Source organism: Vicia villosa, linkage group LG2 (genome assembly GCF_029867415.1).
Source record: "Vicia villosa cultivar HV-30 ecotype Madison, WI linkage group LG2, Vvil1.0, whole genome shotgun sequence".
Taxonomy (NCBI): Eukaryota; Viridiplantae; Streptophyta; class Magnoliopsida; order Fabales; family Fabaceae; genus Vicia; species Vicia villosa.
Genome location: NC_081181.1, coordinates 216,371,293 through 216,388,642, shown reverse-complemented (window position 1 = coordinate 216,388,642; position 17,350 = coordinate 216,371,293). Strand labels below are relative to the sequence as shown.

General features: G+C 32.0%; 1 long non-coding RNA gene across 1 annotated transcript; it reads right to left on the bottom strand.

The window, feature by feature from the left end:
- Positions 1-4,253: 4,253 nt before the first annotated feature.
- On the bottom strand, positions 4,254-4,750 carry LOC131648240 (uncharacterized). The gene is made up of 2 exons (XR_009298078.1): positions 4,543-4,750; positions 4,254-4,458 (listed from the first exon to the last, which is right to left on the bottom strand). It is a non-coding gene; the product is annotated as an uncharacterized LOC131648240 (long non-coding RNA).
- Between the last annotated feature and the right edge of the window lie 12,600 nt (positions 4,751-17,350).

Here is a 17,350-nt window from a genome sequence, read left to right as displayed (position 1 = left end):
TCTTCTGACAAAGATCCAATCGTGTCGTATCGGTTTCATCTTCACAAACAGGACACGCTTTTTGACCTTTATTGCTGTACCCGGATAGATTTCCGTATGCTGGAAAATCATTAATTGTTCCAAACAACATCGCCCTCAAGTTGAAAATTTCTTTCCTATACCCATCGTAAACCTCCACACCGTTCTCCCATAAAAACTTTAAATCTTCGATTAAAGGTGCCAAGTATACGTCTATGTCATTCACTGGTTGTTTAGGCCCAGAAATTAGCATAGATAACATCATGTACTTACGCTTCATACATAGCCACGGAGGTAGGTTATAAATCATAAGAATCACAGGCCAGGTGCTATGCGAGATACTTTGAATACCATGCGGGTTCATTCCATCAGTAGACAATGACAAACGAAGGTTTCTTGCTTCTTTTCCAAATTCAGGATAATCACTATCAACTTTCATCCACTGTGGTGAGTCTGCCGGATGTCGCAACTTTCCATCAATAATTCTTTCATCTGCATGCCAAGTCAAGTGTCTTGAATCGGTTTCACTACGATACATGCGTCTAAATCTCAGAATTATAGGAAAATACCATAAGACTTTGGCCGGAGACAACTTTTTCTTATATCGAGGGGCACCGCATTTAGGACACTCATTCAATGCTGCATACTAGTTTCGAAACAAAACGAAATCGTTTGGACATGCATGTATCTTATCATAGCTCATGACAATAGAGGACAACATCTTTTTGGCTTCATACGTTCGATTGGGAAGAACATTATCCTATGGTAGCATATCTTTCATAAGGGCTAATGACTCTGTGAAACTTTTATCCGACCATCCATTGTCCGCCTTTAAGTTGTACAACTTTAACACCGCAGACAATCTTGTGAATTTTGAACAATCATCATACAACGGTTTCTTTGCATCGCTTACCAACCTCTCGAACATTTTGGGACAATCCTCGAGATCTTCTTCAAGCGCTTCTGCAATCTCTTCGACTCGATCATAATCGTATGTGTCTGTGCAATCGGCGTTTGAAGCATACTTCGTATTACACCTCGACTCAACATTCCCGTTACTTTTCTCACCATGCAAACTCAAAACTGTATAATTTCTATCAATTCCAAACCGTAGTAAATGCGATGCCAACTGATTCCCGTCAACCTTACCCCCATAACAGCAACCCATGCAAGGACACGCCATTCGAATCGGGTCTTTAGCGTGTGCAACCGCAAACTTAACGAATTCCCGTACCCCTTTCTCGTACTCTTTCGACAATCGGTTTGAATTCATCCATGTCTTATCCATGTCTTAATTAAGCTAAACAAAAATGATCAAACTTTCACTCTTCACAAGTAACCCCTATAGCGAATTCAATTCACAAAGTTAGTAAGTTCATCACTTAACGATTAACGAAATTGACATCAAGAATATTCCACATGTCGGAATAATGAGCAAAGCTCTTGAGCCTCGTTCATTTCTTCTTTGAAAGTAGATAACATGACTATAGTTTTTGTTAGAAATCATAAGCCAAGAAATTGATAGTGCATGAAAAATAGAAGAGCAACTTATTATCTTGGAATTTTGTATCCTATATTAACTCTCTAAACACATAAAACTAATGAGCTATCAAGGAGGGTACTCTTATGTTTGTAGTTTACCATTAAACAAAATATTAAAATCAAGTGGTTACAAAAAGTAGGTGCATGTGATCATATTATAACACATCATAATGTCAGTATAATGCGTTTCTGTCAAAACGCAAAGTATAAACGAAATGAATCCGGAGCAATAAAACGCAACATATAAAATCACACAATTTCAGACAAATTCATCATAATACCAGTAATTTGAGAAATAAATTTACCTCGGATGTTACCGAACTCAAGAAAACGCCAAACGTCGAACTAGGCCGGGAAACGATCAAACTTTCACTCTACACAAGTTACCCCTATAGCAAATTCACAAAGTTAGTAACCACCAAAACAAAATCGATTGAAAGAAATTTGAAATACTAACTTTCCTTTTAATTTGCAATCACAACTATACAAATATTTTTTAGCCTATCTAACTTTCCTAATCAAAATAGTTGCATCATACTTGTAAAATAACAGCCACCACTTAACATACATGCATACATAATAAAAATATTTGTATTTCTCTTTTATTTATACATTTTTTTCATCCATGCCAAATTATCAAATAAACCAATTACTTTAAAATAGATAAATTAGCATAAAGAATAATTTTAATACATTATCAGTGTATAAGGATTAAGTGTTCTAAATTGAACGAAACAACCATCAATATGCCGTCCACGAGTCGGATACCCCTTTCAGATATCACCGCACATAATTCAATTCAATAGGTTATCAACAAAATTGTAGCTGATGGACAACACATTCAAACGATTACACAACAGTTTCATGTATAATGTCTCAAAAACATTTGCAATTGAGACTTATTAACAATTGCAGGGATACATGGTTTCATGATGAAAAAAATTTCAATGCATAATATGATACAAGGCTACTAATTATCAATGTGAGACCTACTATTTCTAGAGAATTCCAAATTGTTTAGGAAGGAGATTACATTGCTACTGTATTTAGAAATGTAAAGAATGGGATACTTGGCAGTAGTGGTGTTTTAATGCGGGATACTTTGTTTAATTAAAAATGGGATTACTGTCACTGTTATTAGACAATTTTTAATTCGGGATACATGGTTTCATTGCGAATTGGAATTCCAAATTGTTTAATTCAGGATACTTGGCAGTAGTAACAATTGTTAATTTTCATTGCATTACATGAGAAAACATAATAGATACATGGTTTCTTTTCATACTTTTTATCATGTCTCCCTACTGTTGCAAACCGGCAATTATTAACATGCTTAAATTATGTATAGTATCTACATTGCTATAACTTTTATTGCCTTGTATTAATATATGTATTACTATTGTACCATGACTCCCAAAGGCACCCTTATGTTTCCCATGTAATACAAGAACCCAATTCAGCAACATCCTCTACTCTAACCTTAACTTCCTCACGACTCCCCAAAACCTTCAAAACAAGAACATCATCCCCAATTCTACCAACAACACTAGCCTTCAATCCAACATCAATTCATAACAGTTCTAACTTCCAATAACTAAAATTCTAAATTATCAAATAAACTCAATCCATAACAGTTTCTAAATTCTAATACTGATTCAAAGTTCCAAGAACATAAATTCTAATACTCAATTCATAACAGTTTCTAAATTCTAATCATGTCATACAACTGAAATTATAGCAGAGTGAATAAAATTGAATCTGAGTAACAATAAGCAGAGAGAGTGGAAGCTTACAACAATGAGCAGAGAGAGAGAGCGCCAAAGTAAATTCATACCTCTAATACCCAGATGAAAGAGATTTTTTTTTGCAGAAGAAGAAAATCGCAACTGTAGGTCAGATTAGGGGTTTTCGAATTTACTGAAGGGATTTTCATTAGAGATGGTTTCAATGGTAAACGGCGTTTTTGGCGAGAGGGAGAGAAGGAGATGGTTGCAAGGTTTAATGGCGTTTTTGGCGAGAGGGAGAGAAGAAGATGGTTGCAAGGTTTCTTCGCGTGTGGTCGTTGCAGGAAAGAGGGAGACACTACAACACGGAAGGGCTTTAAAAGCGCTTTTTTTGGCCTTTAACAGCGCTTTAAAGCGCTGCCAAAGCTAGCGCTGGCGTAGGCTACGAAAGCGCTTCTAAAAGCGCTCTGGTAGACCCCCCTATAAGAGCGCTTTTTCTGGAAAAAGCGCTCTGGTAGACCCCCTATAAGAGCGCTTTTTCTGGAAAAGCGCTCTGGTAGCCCCCCTACTAGAGCGCTTTTCCAAAAGCGCTTTGGTAGGTTGCTTTTTTTTTTTCTTTTTTTTTGATCTTTGGCAGCGCTTTTTGTAACAAAGCGCTTTAGTAGGGGGACCTTTAAGAGCGCTTTTTAAAAGCGCTGTCGTTGCTAAATGAGATATTTTAAAGTGCAGCCTATAATTTCAGCCTCCCAGATCGACCTGTAATATTTTCGACCTGTAATATTTTCAACCTGTAATATTTTCGACCTGTAATATATTTTCAACCTGTAATATTTTCGACCAGTAATATATTTTCGACGATATATTTTCAACCATAGATAGGACTATATATATATATACTAATATAATACCATTATAATATCCAAAATTATATATATACATCATTATGTCAATCAAACTAAATCTCTAACATCAACAATATTATACTTCAAATATTAATTGGCAACAATATGAACAAAGTTAGTAACCATATATTCTGGAGTACTATAATATTCTCTTCAAATCGACACAAATCCTACTACATGAATAGCTGATGAATATAAAATTGACACAATTCCTCTTTGATTTCTTCCAACTTAAGTTTCGGGTAAGAAGCAGCACGGAATTCGTCAAAGTACTACAGAATAAAAACATAATATGAATGATTTAGTTAAAAGTAATAAATTATAAGAAGTTATCTAATCAAGTTATAAATCCATACCGTGATTGGAATCTCTAATTGATTCATTTGAAGGATTTCTTTCATAAACCTCAAAACAAAGTATCCGCAGTCTGAACTGTTCCGCTGTATCGGACACTACATAGAAAACAAATAAGAATTTATAGTTGTCTTGTTTTATCAAGTAGCATAAATATTATAAGCAAAATTGTGAAAAATAATGTACCTGCACTTTGATCCAAGTAATGTTGTTTGATTTAGTCCGGGATACCTGTGCGTCTCGTTGACTTCGGAACACTTGTATTGATCTAACAAAAATATAAAAGCATATATTTAGATCAATCTCACAAATAATTAAATATATAAATATACAAGAATATTTAGAACGATCCCACTTACAAATCAATAATTTCCTTCATAGCCGGATAATTGCTCCACTCACCATCTACCGAATTCAGAAAATATACAACTTCTCTTATCGGGTTGATAGCAAGTAACAACCAGTGTGCTCTATAAATTAAAACAATAGGTTATATAAAAATTTTGCTACGCAAAAGAAACAAAGATTAAATGAACCAAGAATGAGAAACTAACCCTACTGGTCGGGTATTATACGCCCAAAGAATCAGACTTTCTGTATTGCCGGATGACATGAATCTATCGACTAAGCGCTGTCTAACTGATTCCGGTTCCGAATCAATTGTCATTCCACTGCAATGGGCGGAAGACACGAAACGGAATCTGTTTGACAATGCAGTCCCGCGCAACACTCTGTCATGCAACAACCTTAAATAAAAACATTATAAACATATTAGCGGATGAGTGAAAAACATAATAAACATAATGTGTAAATAAATTGTTCGACTAATTAAATAATATATCGGATGAGTGAATATTACCGGATGTACGAGTGCATATTAGCGACGCCTAGTTGTTCTTGTGTAAAAATCTCTTCCAAGTCATCTATTGCAATATGTGAAATGAATTCAACACCAAAGATACCTTCCTCCATATTGATTTGACGGAGAGCACCTTCCTTCAAATCGGACATATCAACAAGTGTTCCGAGCGTCGTCCGATATCGAGGAAAAAAAGCACCACCTTTTTTTGCCGCTTGCTTCGGAGGACCCTTAGGCGGTACGCTACGAACGACCCGTGTCACTTGTTGTGACTCCCGAGCAGATGCCTAAAAATCAAATAACGATCGATAAAATATAAAATCATGGAGTTTTACATTCAAATTATATATTAACACCTTAAATGTACCTCTTTTAGTGATGCAACAGACTCCTCCTCCTGTAAAATCCCTTTGCCCTTAATTGCGGGTTTTGTAGGAGCAGTCTAAAATTAAAATGTAAAAAATAATTAACGTAACGGTGCAAAATTGACATTCGAAAACTAAATGATTCATAATGGTTTTGAATATACCTCATCACCAATGATAATGAGCTCCGAGGGCCATGCAACAAATGACCCTATTGCATCTCGCAACAATGTCGTCTCTGAGACCATGTCAGGTACCGGTAGCACCGCATCATGATCTAATACAACATCCACCGATACTTTCAGGTGTCCATCCGGGAGCGGTCTATGGTGAAGTAAATCTCCCACAGTGTTGTGCACTTTTCCCTTGCCAACTAGGCGATAAGACGGTGACGATAAGTATAGTTGGCAAGAAGAAATGCCCTAAACCAATAGTAAATATAAAGTCATTATCGTTAATAAAATAGAACAATTTGTAAGGAAAAGAAATTTATAATTACCTCGGGAAGTTTTCTTTGACAGTTGAAACTAGCTTTATCACTAGTTTCTTTCACCGATGCAGTATTGCACTTTTCTCTCATATACATATCTTTATCTCTTTGCAATTCAGAGACTTGTGCTTGCAATTCCTGCAATTTTTGCAACACTTCTTCATTTGAAGGATTTCTTCTCCTAGGATGCTTGTAAAAAGAGGTTGGAGTCACACCATGACCCTTACCCCTCACCCGACCGGGATACTCAGGAGCATCTAGTGCTCTACTAAGTATGCTCCTATCATCCTGGTCCTCACCGGTGGACACCGATTGCGACAATGTCTCCTGTAATTCATTTACATTTCAATAATTATTAGTGGAGATAAAAAATCATTTATATATTAAAAAACATTTGATTTAATTAAAGACACAGTATTATACTTACACATTCAGCATAAACTCTCTGAACATCGGGATCGACAGCTCGATTCTTGCCCACACGAGCTTCCTTCCACAACACATGTTCAGGAAGTGAAGTTTCCTCACTTTTAGACTCCTCTAACTATGCATTGACACAAATGATAAAATCGTCAAATAAAACACATTTAGACAATTAATTAAAATGCATTTCTATTTACTTACAAGTTTATCCTCTAAGCGTGCATATCCCATACGCCCTTTTTTGTATGGATACGCGGGTTTGGATGCTCTCGCACTATTCGTGGCACTCCTTTTCTGAAAATCTTCATCTCTTTGATTTACAAACTCAGCCCAATCTTTTTCATCAATGAAGATCTCATACTTTTTTGGCCGTCCCGGTGCCTCTTCAAGAAAGTTTCCATCTTTATCCTTAAGATAGGTGTTTGTCAAAAAAGCTTTCCACCCTCTATATCTTTTGCCGGCCAAACTAAGTATGTAGCATCTACTATCATCTGGTATCTCAAAAGTCCTCTGCAAAAAAACATACGCATAGTGTGTTAGTATAAGTAATTTAAACAATTTATCGTCAAGATAATAACAACAATTAACCATAATAGAATACCTAATCAGAATACCTAATAAGAATACCCGATTTCTTAAAGAAGACATTACCTTATTTCAAGGTAATATAAGTCCACAAACCAAAAAACTGGTTGAGAGACACTAAACTGATATTAAATAGAACCATAAACAATAAACTATAAGCAGAAAATAACAAACTATACGCAAGAAGAAAGGGATAGTAACCTGAGTTAGACTTGATGTGGGAGATGGGTAGGTTTGAATCGGCGTTGTACAAGTAGAAACCAGAGACTTCAAAGTAACTGTAAAATTAAACACACACACACGATGCAGTTAAATAATATGATTAAAATTATAAAGTCCAAGACCATTTTATAATTAACCTACTTCTAGGGATTTTACTAAAACTGTTTTAGCAAGCAATTCAAAGACAATAGGGATTTTACTGAAACTGTTTTAGCAAGCAATTCAAAATCCTACCATTGCACCATACTGATAATTGGAATAGTAAAAAACACAAAAGGATAAGTTCAACAAATCAAATAGAAGTAATTCCAAAAATTTAAATATTATTTTTCATATATCAAATGAAACATATCAGTTATTATTTTACCATATCCTTTTCAATTAAAAGCACTTCTCAAATTGTATTGGCATAATCTCAAAAATGAGTTTGTTTCACCTCCAAAGTCTAATATAAATTCTTGCACTCATCCATATTTTCTTTCATCAAACAATGTGAAGAAACTAGAAAACCAAATAAAGAAATAAGCTACTAACCCTTAGCTAGTAGTACTTCTTAGATACACTTATCTAAACAAAAAACTACTACAAGAAATGATTCCATAAAAAGAATCTGCAGCAGTCACCCAATACATCGATTTAGACATTATTAAAAGTCCTATTCTTGTAGTAGTTTTTTATGATTATGAGCCTATTCCTGTTTTCAAACAGCATTTTCTCTGGATAAAAATGTGACCACTATCGCCTAATATTCAAATATTTTTGCCCAATGAAATCATAGTAAATGAGTAAAGATATTAGTGTCTAGTAGATTATCGATCTCTACAACCAAGTGATCAATTTTGTACATCAATCATTATAAACTAAACTACTGGGTTTAACTTATAAAAAAACTAAGTAATTCAGTACAAGTTCTAACCTTCTAATGCATATAACGAGAAACTTGATGTATTAGATAGCATAAAAGTATTCATAAGAATCATAACTATTAACATACCTCTTTCCTATAGCGTGTATCAGCTGGTGGAATCTTAAGTCCGGCCTTCCAGTCTTGAGAACTAACATAGGAAAAACAAAAAACAATAAGGATAACAGAACAACTTATTTCCTTTTGAAAGAATATAACCACTAAAATAAAGCTTCATCCAATAGTAGACTTAATAAATTTCATTGAGCTAATTTCCAAACTATAACAAACTCATAATAACGTCACTCCTTAATATAAAAAATTAGAATTGGAATAAGGAAGCAATAGCCAAGATTGAGCACAATATCAACTCATATTAGAATTGGAGTATAAGCATACAAAAGATTGCAAGGGTATAACAGGTTCAGCAAAAATAAAGTAATTCATATATCAAATTAAAGCACCAAAACCATGGTCTTCCACAAAAAAAGTAACCAAAGGATGCTAATTACAATGGTCAATTTGTGGATGATGGCAGTGTTATGGTTTTTAATGGCTGAATAGCAATTTAAAATAGCATGATTATGCAGAGCAGCACCAACTTTAAATAATCAGAGCTAAAATCGTGAAAAGATGAGAGAAGATTTACCTCAAAATGAATTCAAAGTTGTTGTTGGTGAGAGGACTTGTAACTCCACGAAGCGAATTCGAGCAAGGTGAGATTTCTGTGAGTTGCAATTTTCCAATTCAGAAGAAATTAGGGTTACAAAAATGGGGCTAGGGTTCTTTCGTAAGTTGAATGGAGGATTTTCGTAAGTTGAATGGAGGTTACAACAAGGGACTAGGGTTCTTTAATTTGCAGAAGCCAAGGGATTTTCGTTGAGAGAAAGAGGGAAGACAACAGTACTGGAGAAGAGAAAGTGACGAGAGCGCAAAACTAATTTCAGTATATTAATTTCAATTTTAATTAAATTAAGGCAACCAGAGCGCTTTAGAAAAGCGCTTTCATATATACCCACTATACCAGCGCTTTTATCCCAAAAGCACTTTCGTAGACAACCCCCTATAAGAGCGCTTTCAAAAGCGCTTTCATAACCACCCCTATAAGAGCGCTTTTGAGAAGCGCTTTCGTACCCCACCCTATAAGAGCGCTTTTTGAAAGCGCTTTCGTACCCCCCCTTTAAGAGCGCTTTTTGAAAGCGCTTTCGCACCCCCCCTCTTTAAGAGCGCTTTTTTTGCGTGTTTTTTTATTTTGTTTTAAGGGAAACCTATACCAGCGTTTTTTACTAAAAACGCTTTAGTAGGGGTGCTGCTAAAAGACAAATTTGGCATAGTGAGAGAAGTGAAGGAAAAACGCGTGATTTGTTTATTTTGTTTTAAATTTTTTAATATTAAATAAGCTACGAGAGCGCTTTTCAAAAGCGCCTTTGTAACCATACCTATAGCAGCGCTTTTTAAAATAAAAGCGCTTTCGTATCCTACCCCTGAAAAGCGCTTTCGTAGGGCCCCTATATACCCCTATACCAACGCTTTTTAAAAGCGCTTTCGTAGGGTCCCCTAACCCATGCCTTTACCAGTGCTTTTTGAAAGTGCTTTCGTAACCCCCCTATAAGAGCGCTTTTTTTGCGTGTTTTTTAATTTTGTTTTTAGCAAAACCTATACCAGCGTTTTTCCTAAAAGCGCTTTCGTAGGGGTGCTGCTAAAAGACAAATTTGGCATAGTGTTGGCTCGGGCGGTTACATCTTTCGCTAGTTTTTAGGTTTTTACTGATGTACCAACATGTATACATTCTCTTATTGATAATGAAATGAAGTAATTGTTCTTTCCTCTAAAAAAAAGTAACCTTTAATCAATCATGACCACTCAATTTATTTATTATTAAATCAATTCTGATTTTAGTAATCCACTATGATGAAGCAATAAATTTTGTTCACCATGCTATCCTTAAAAAAAGAAAATGCTAATAACTTACTAGAGTAGTCATACATAATGTCAATTCTCGTTGTATTAATAATTCTTTATTTTTAATGAAGTTAGTTCGTTTTGTACTATATGAAAAATGTACTGGTTGTTCTTGATATATCTCATTTATTGACTAATAAATTTATTTGGGGTAGTTAAATATCAAAAAAACACACTCATTCCGTTTTATAATAAGTATTTTTCTCTTATTTTTATTTGTTTTAAAATATTTATCTTTTTAAAATATAAATGTGATATTTATTATTTTTTCATTACTTTATCCTTATTTATTGTATTTTAATCTTATAACTTTCATCTATATCTATTATTAATAAAAATATTTGAATAAATGTCATTCGTTTTATCATTTTAACACAATTAATCATTATCTTAAAAAAAGTGAAAATCTCAAAGAAGATATATTATGAGACATAGCGAGTATTTATTTTAAGGACAAAACTTAGATACAATTCTTTAGGTGTGGTTCTTACTATTTTCTAATAAAAATATGACAAATATACTTAAATATTATTTAGTGAGTGAAAATAGAAGAAATTTGCATACGTGTAAGAGAAAATTATACATTTGTCATATTTTCATTAAAAAAATAATAAGAACAACACCTAAAGAATTGTACCTAAGTTTTGCTCTTATTTTAATACTCATTCTATCCCTAAATACATGTGTCTTTAATTAAATATTTTTTTAAATATGTGTTATTTTATTTTTTCAACGTAAAATATTAATTAAGCACATGTTAAGAAACTTTTAAATAGAAAATTTGTGTTAAAAAATACAATAAAAAATTAATTATAAAATTTTAATAAAATTAATGTACAATTTTCAAAATTAAAAACTTTTTACACGTAATATTTAACTTAAGCCTTAAAAGTAAATGTTAGCATTACTTATTAATTATTATCAAATTTACTTATAATTCATAAAAAAAAATAAAAAAATAACTTTAACAATCCATTATGTTAGTTAAAAAGTTTTTTTTTAATTAAAACGACACTTAAAAAAAATGGGTAGAGTATATAATACTGTCAATACTACTTGCAAATCATTGAATCTCACTACGTTTATAATGCATGCATGATAATCAATAATAATTAGGATAACTTTATATAATTGTTATATTTATTAATTTACTTATATGTAATAATTTATGTCTCATTTTTTTCATTTTAAATGAGTTATATATAAAGTAATTTATATTAAATAAAACTTTGAAATTCAAAAACAAAAGTCAATTACAAAAGTAAAATATTAAATATAAATATTTTTAATTACAACTAGAATTAATTTTTAAGCAAAATCACTTTGCCTTACTTAATCACTTCAACTCACCTGTCAAAATCAATTATATATTTTTTTAGGAGAAATGTCTTTGGTGGTGTCCAAGATAGATAACAGATGATCTAAATTTTTTTACATTTAAATTGTAATTTAATAAGATCACATAAATTATTGTTACAATTAAATCGTAATTAAATAAAAAAATTATTTATTTTGTCATAGTTAATCTATTACTAATGTAGAATCTCCAAAATTTGATAGAACTCTGAGGTTCATTTGTTTCGACTTTTTTAAAAATAATTTATATAGTATTATATAATTTTGTGTAAAATAATTTAAAAATAATTTTTTCATAAAAACATTAAATTAAAATTTAATTTGAATAACTATTCTAAAAATATTATTTTATATATACCATCATTTTATTGAAAAAAATTTAGATATCAAAATTTAAAAAACTCACTTAATTTTAAAATTATTTCTATCTATAAAAATCATTTTTGAGATATAATTTTGACTAAATTATCTCCTGGGTCTTTTAAGTTATTTTAATTGTAATAAGTTAGTCATTTATATTTTTTCGCTACATGTGGGTCATTTATGTTAACTAACGCCTTCACCGTTGACCTTTTTCCTGCTTTGTTTTGTTCTATTAATTTTAATTTAACTTCTAAAATTTATATTAAATCCGTTTTTGGTCAAACAATTATGAAAAAATTCTTAAAAATATTTTTTCTCATTTTACACTTCGTGTAATTTTATGAGAATTTTATTTTTTGTTTTTACTATTTTTCTTTAATTTATTCTTTTGCGTGCATTTTAATTAGTTTTAAAATACTTTTATGCACTAAAAAATTCTGAAAATTTTATTATATGATTCTATGGTCTCTGACCTATGTTAAGTGACATATCAGTACCATTAGTGTCATTTCAGCGTTTTTGGAAATGATTTGGGAAAAAGATCAACGGTGCAAGCGTTAGTTAATATAAAGGACTCATACGTAGCAAAAAAAAAAAAACATAAAGGACTAACTTGTTACAATTAAATAACTTAAACGACTCTGGAGGTAATTTAGCTTATAAATTTTTTGAAAAAATGCAATTTCAACTATATTTTAATATTCAATAATATATGTTTATGTTATAGAATATCAAAATTAGTCTTTTAATTTAAAAAATAAATAAATATAAATTTTTTTGTAATATTTTAAAAAAAATATAAAATTAAAAAAAAAAATCTATTTTTCTAAAGTTAAAATTGCCCTCACTTTAACTTTTATAATCAATTTTTTCTCTTAAAAATGAACCTAACACACTTCATATTATTAAAGGCCCCGCCCCTAGTTTTATGAGTGATAAAGTCAACACAGATTATAAATTATTATACACTCACATGAATATTAGACTGCTCATATGCCTTTGTCACTGTAATTAAGTCTGACCATAAAAGTGAAAGATACGTTCATGAATCAAGTATTTAAACCTATGAACTCAACTGACTATGTTGTCTCTCAACCCAATCCTTCCCAACTAACTTATATTAGTCAACTTTGAATAGTTGAAGTTGCACTAAATCAAAGTCCCTATTCTTCCTAATTATAGCAACAAGAGGGGTATATATATGACAAATTCAATGCAGCTAGGAAGAAGTCAGCAAAACAATGGATATATATGACAAGACTTGTTTACTGACCTTATCTGATTATTCTTCTTCCATGTCCCGTGCAGGCCTATGGTTAATTTCAAAGCCGTCTTTAAAGGTGTTCAAAACGGTCTACATTACATAACCTTGTATTTTTATGACTAATCTATGATAAAAAAGGATTCTACATACATATTTTATATTTAATTTATGATTAAATATTACCTTTTAAAAAAATTAACGACTCAACTGAACTTAATTTTAATTTTTTATACAAAGTCTCTTAAAAATTTAAGACGACACTGGTTAGTTTGAATTATTTTTTCAAAAATTTTCTTGTTATTGCTTTAGAAACAGAGGCATGGAAATTTGAATATGAGAAATGTTGGATCCTATTGTGATTTTGAATGATATTTCAAATGTAGGAAATGTATTATAGAGAGTTTAACAGTTATTGTATAATAATATATAAGATATTGTAAAACACCAAAAGGACTTTCCATGTAAAATACTACTATAATATATTAAAATACAAGTTTTACTATTATTTTGTGTTGATGAATTATTTTCAAATATTAAATATACATCACTTTCTCATTAATTGATCAAAGTCAGAGTTAGAACTTAATTGAACGAGTCTTGATTTTGATTTAAGACTTCAACCACTGCATGCACTGCCCTAGATTACGACATAATCGTGTTAATGCATAAAATTGTATGAAAAAAAGCACATTGAGTGCATGTATATCTTTAGAATGATTGATGTATACATGAAACCAAATTGCTGCAATTTTCCATTGAAGACAGACAACGACATGAAAACTTAGAACAAAAAGAAAACATAGCCATTATCCCATATTCTACAATTTTCCACCACCTTATTAATGGGCACACCAAAATGTTTGGTAGTTTTGCACTGCTTCTTGATATCAGAGGTTACTGCACCAAATTAAAATGATTCAGACCCAATTATATAAAGATGAGAAATACAGCATAGGAATACTAACCACGTGTATCAAAGAAGAAGTCGCGCATCGGAATTGTTCGGTAAAATTTGCGCAAGTTTGACATTCAATTTTAGAATAACTCTTATTATATTTTGAGAATTTTTTAATGCACCCTGTAACCTTTTACCGCTCCGTGCGAAAATACTATAATGCTCTCAGGTATTAGAGATGTATCTCCGGACGCACCAAACTTCAATTGAATAAACATAAATTATTTCGAAAATGTATATACGTCACACTTTCGGAGGTATAATTTCGGAAACTTGCGCGACAGAAGCAGAAAAATTAGAATTGAAAAACAACAACTTGACAAAATGAAAATATCATTGATATCATAAAACCAACAATACATAAAATTTTAACATAGATCAAACATTACACTTCAATATTCAGGTGGATGTTGTAACATCTTGATAATGTCATCGACCAATCTCGAAACAGATGCATCCAGTTCGATGGAAACTTTTGCTTATAAACAGAAAAAAAGTTCTCCACATAGCCCTTAAATCAGCGGCCGTCTTCAGCTCACGAATGTTGAACTCAATCTTCCCTTCTTTGTCAAGGAATGGCGAGCGGTGCTCGATCTTCACAATTTTACAATTGTCGCCATATAATATAAGTTCCTGCAGTGTGTATTACAGATCTTTAAGAGGGGTGTACTTAGTGATCTTAAAGTGTCTTGATGAGATATCACCGGTAAAGTGAACATTTCTAACATGCCAAATAATTTTCATTACTGCATGACTTTTTTGCTTCAAAAATCGATTAATATAAAAAATGAAGATTAAAATGAATGACCTTTATCTTATTCCGACTCCTTTATCCCATATCCTACTTTTCCACCACCTTATTAATAGACAAACTAAAATGTTTAATAGTTTAGCATTGCTTCTTGATATCAGAGGTTACTGTACCAAATTAAAATGATTTAAACGCAGTTATATAGAGATGATAAATAGCATAAACCTTTCCATTTACATTTTTATTCTTTCTTGCAATGTTATTTTTCACACTTATTCAACCTTTCAATATATGATCTCAAAGAGTTACACCATATATATATATATATATATATATATATATATATATATATATATATATATATATATATATATATATATATATATATATATATAGAGAGAGAGAAAAAGGGTTATGCATTGACAGTGTAAAATATTTTTACACTGTCAATCAATCACAACCATGCATTCAATTAAAATACAATTTTAATTTAAAAAAATTAATATGACATGGCAAGTGTGAAGATTTTGATTGGATGTATGTGTAATGTTTGTTTACACTGTCAGTGCACTACCTTTAAACTCATATATATATATATATATATATATATATATATATATATATATATATATATATATATATATATATATATATATATATTACATCCGAAGAGTTGCACCACAAATAACACTCGTTTAATAACTATATTTCAAATAAATATTTTTTTAAAATTAACCGATTGAGTGAAACATAATATCATATAGATCATACCTATAAAATTTGAGCTTAATCTATAATGATTAATTATACCATCAAGATATCCAAAAATTAACGTCAAAATGAGTTTTCATATAAAGTTAATTTTGATGTAATTCAATGACATAGTAAATCGTTATAGATTAATCTCAAACTTTATAGGTATGATCTATACGATAGTATGTTCCAATCCGACAATTGATTTAAAAAAATATTTATTCGAAATGTAGTTATTGAGCGAGTGTAACTTGTGATGTAACTCTTCAAGTGTAAGTTGATATATATATATATATATATATAAGCCGAATACAACGACTACAACGGTCACAAACAGTCTAACGGACTATGACACCATAAGTAAAAATTCGTACACACTTTTGTTTTCGATCATATAACATGCCAAAACCAAGACAAAAGCTTAACACTTTCCACAACCTCACTATATGGAAATCTAAATGTTTGAGAATTACTGCATTTCTCGCACACCACAATGCCCAACAAGTAGATAACCAAATGACCAACCTTTTTCCTTTTCGAAAATTTTCCCCGGAGGGATTCTTTGAACCACAACAAATGTTCAACCACCGTTTTTGCCGCTCCCTTCGGTATGCCTATCCAAACAAAAATGTTGCGCCAAACGTCTTTGGAAAATGCACAGTAGAAAAGTAAATGATCCAAAGTCTCGACCGATGAAACATAAAGAGGACAGGAACCGCTCTCCATTGGCACAATACCCTTTTGATTCAGTTGCTCTCTTGTAGCTAACCTATATTTTACAAACCTCTAGCCAAAGACTTGAATTTTTGAAGGGACACTAGTATTCCAAATACTGGCTAAAGCATCTGTAACAACAAGAGAAGTAGAATAAAATTCACCTTTCTTCAAAGCCTCCGCGTAACTGTTCCTGACAGTATAAGCTCCTCCCACATTCTTGTGCCAAACGAACCTCTCCATGTCGAGAATATTCTGACCAATATTAGTCAGTAACACCTTCAATTCATCCCCCAGTCATTCTCTGCGCCTGTCAAGAGATCCAGCTCCCCTTTGAAATGCCAACACCACTTGTTGTCCACTAATTCTCCCATTTCACTGACAGTGGCATTAGGGAAAGAAGTATTCTGTTGAAGCAGAGGAAATATCGAACCCCACGGACTGCCACCACACCATTTGCTTTTCCAAAATAAAATATCGGCGTCATTACCCAACCTGCATGAAAGGCCTTGTAAAAACCAGCCCGAGGCATCTGAAGATGAAGGATTCGCTGATTTGAAGTCTCTCCACCAAAGAGAATATTTATTGTTCCGGTTGACCTCCGAACCACCCATCACCGCCACCTCCAAGCTCCCATATCTGAATTCTAACAATAGCCTCCATAAAGCTTGTTTATCCTATAAGAATCTCCACCTCCACTTGCACATGAGAGAAATGTTAAGCTTCGGTACATCTTATACCCAAACCCCCCTCCTCCATGCTCCTAAAACACAAGATATATATGTCCACAAATAAATAAAATTGGCTAAAAACAAAGGCTGGAGAAAAATAGAAAAAAACTACA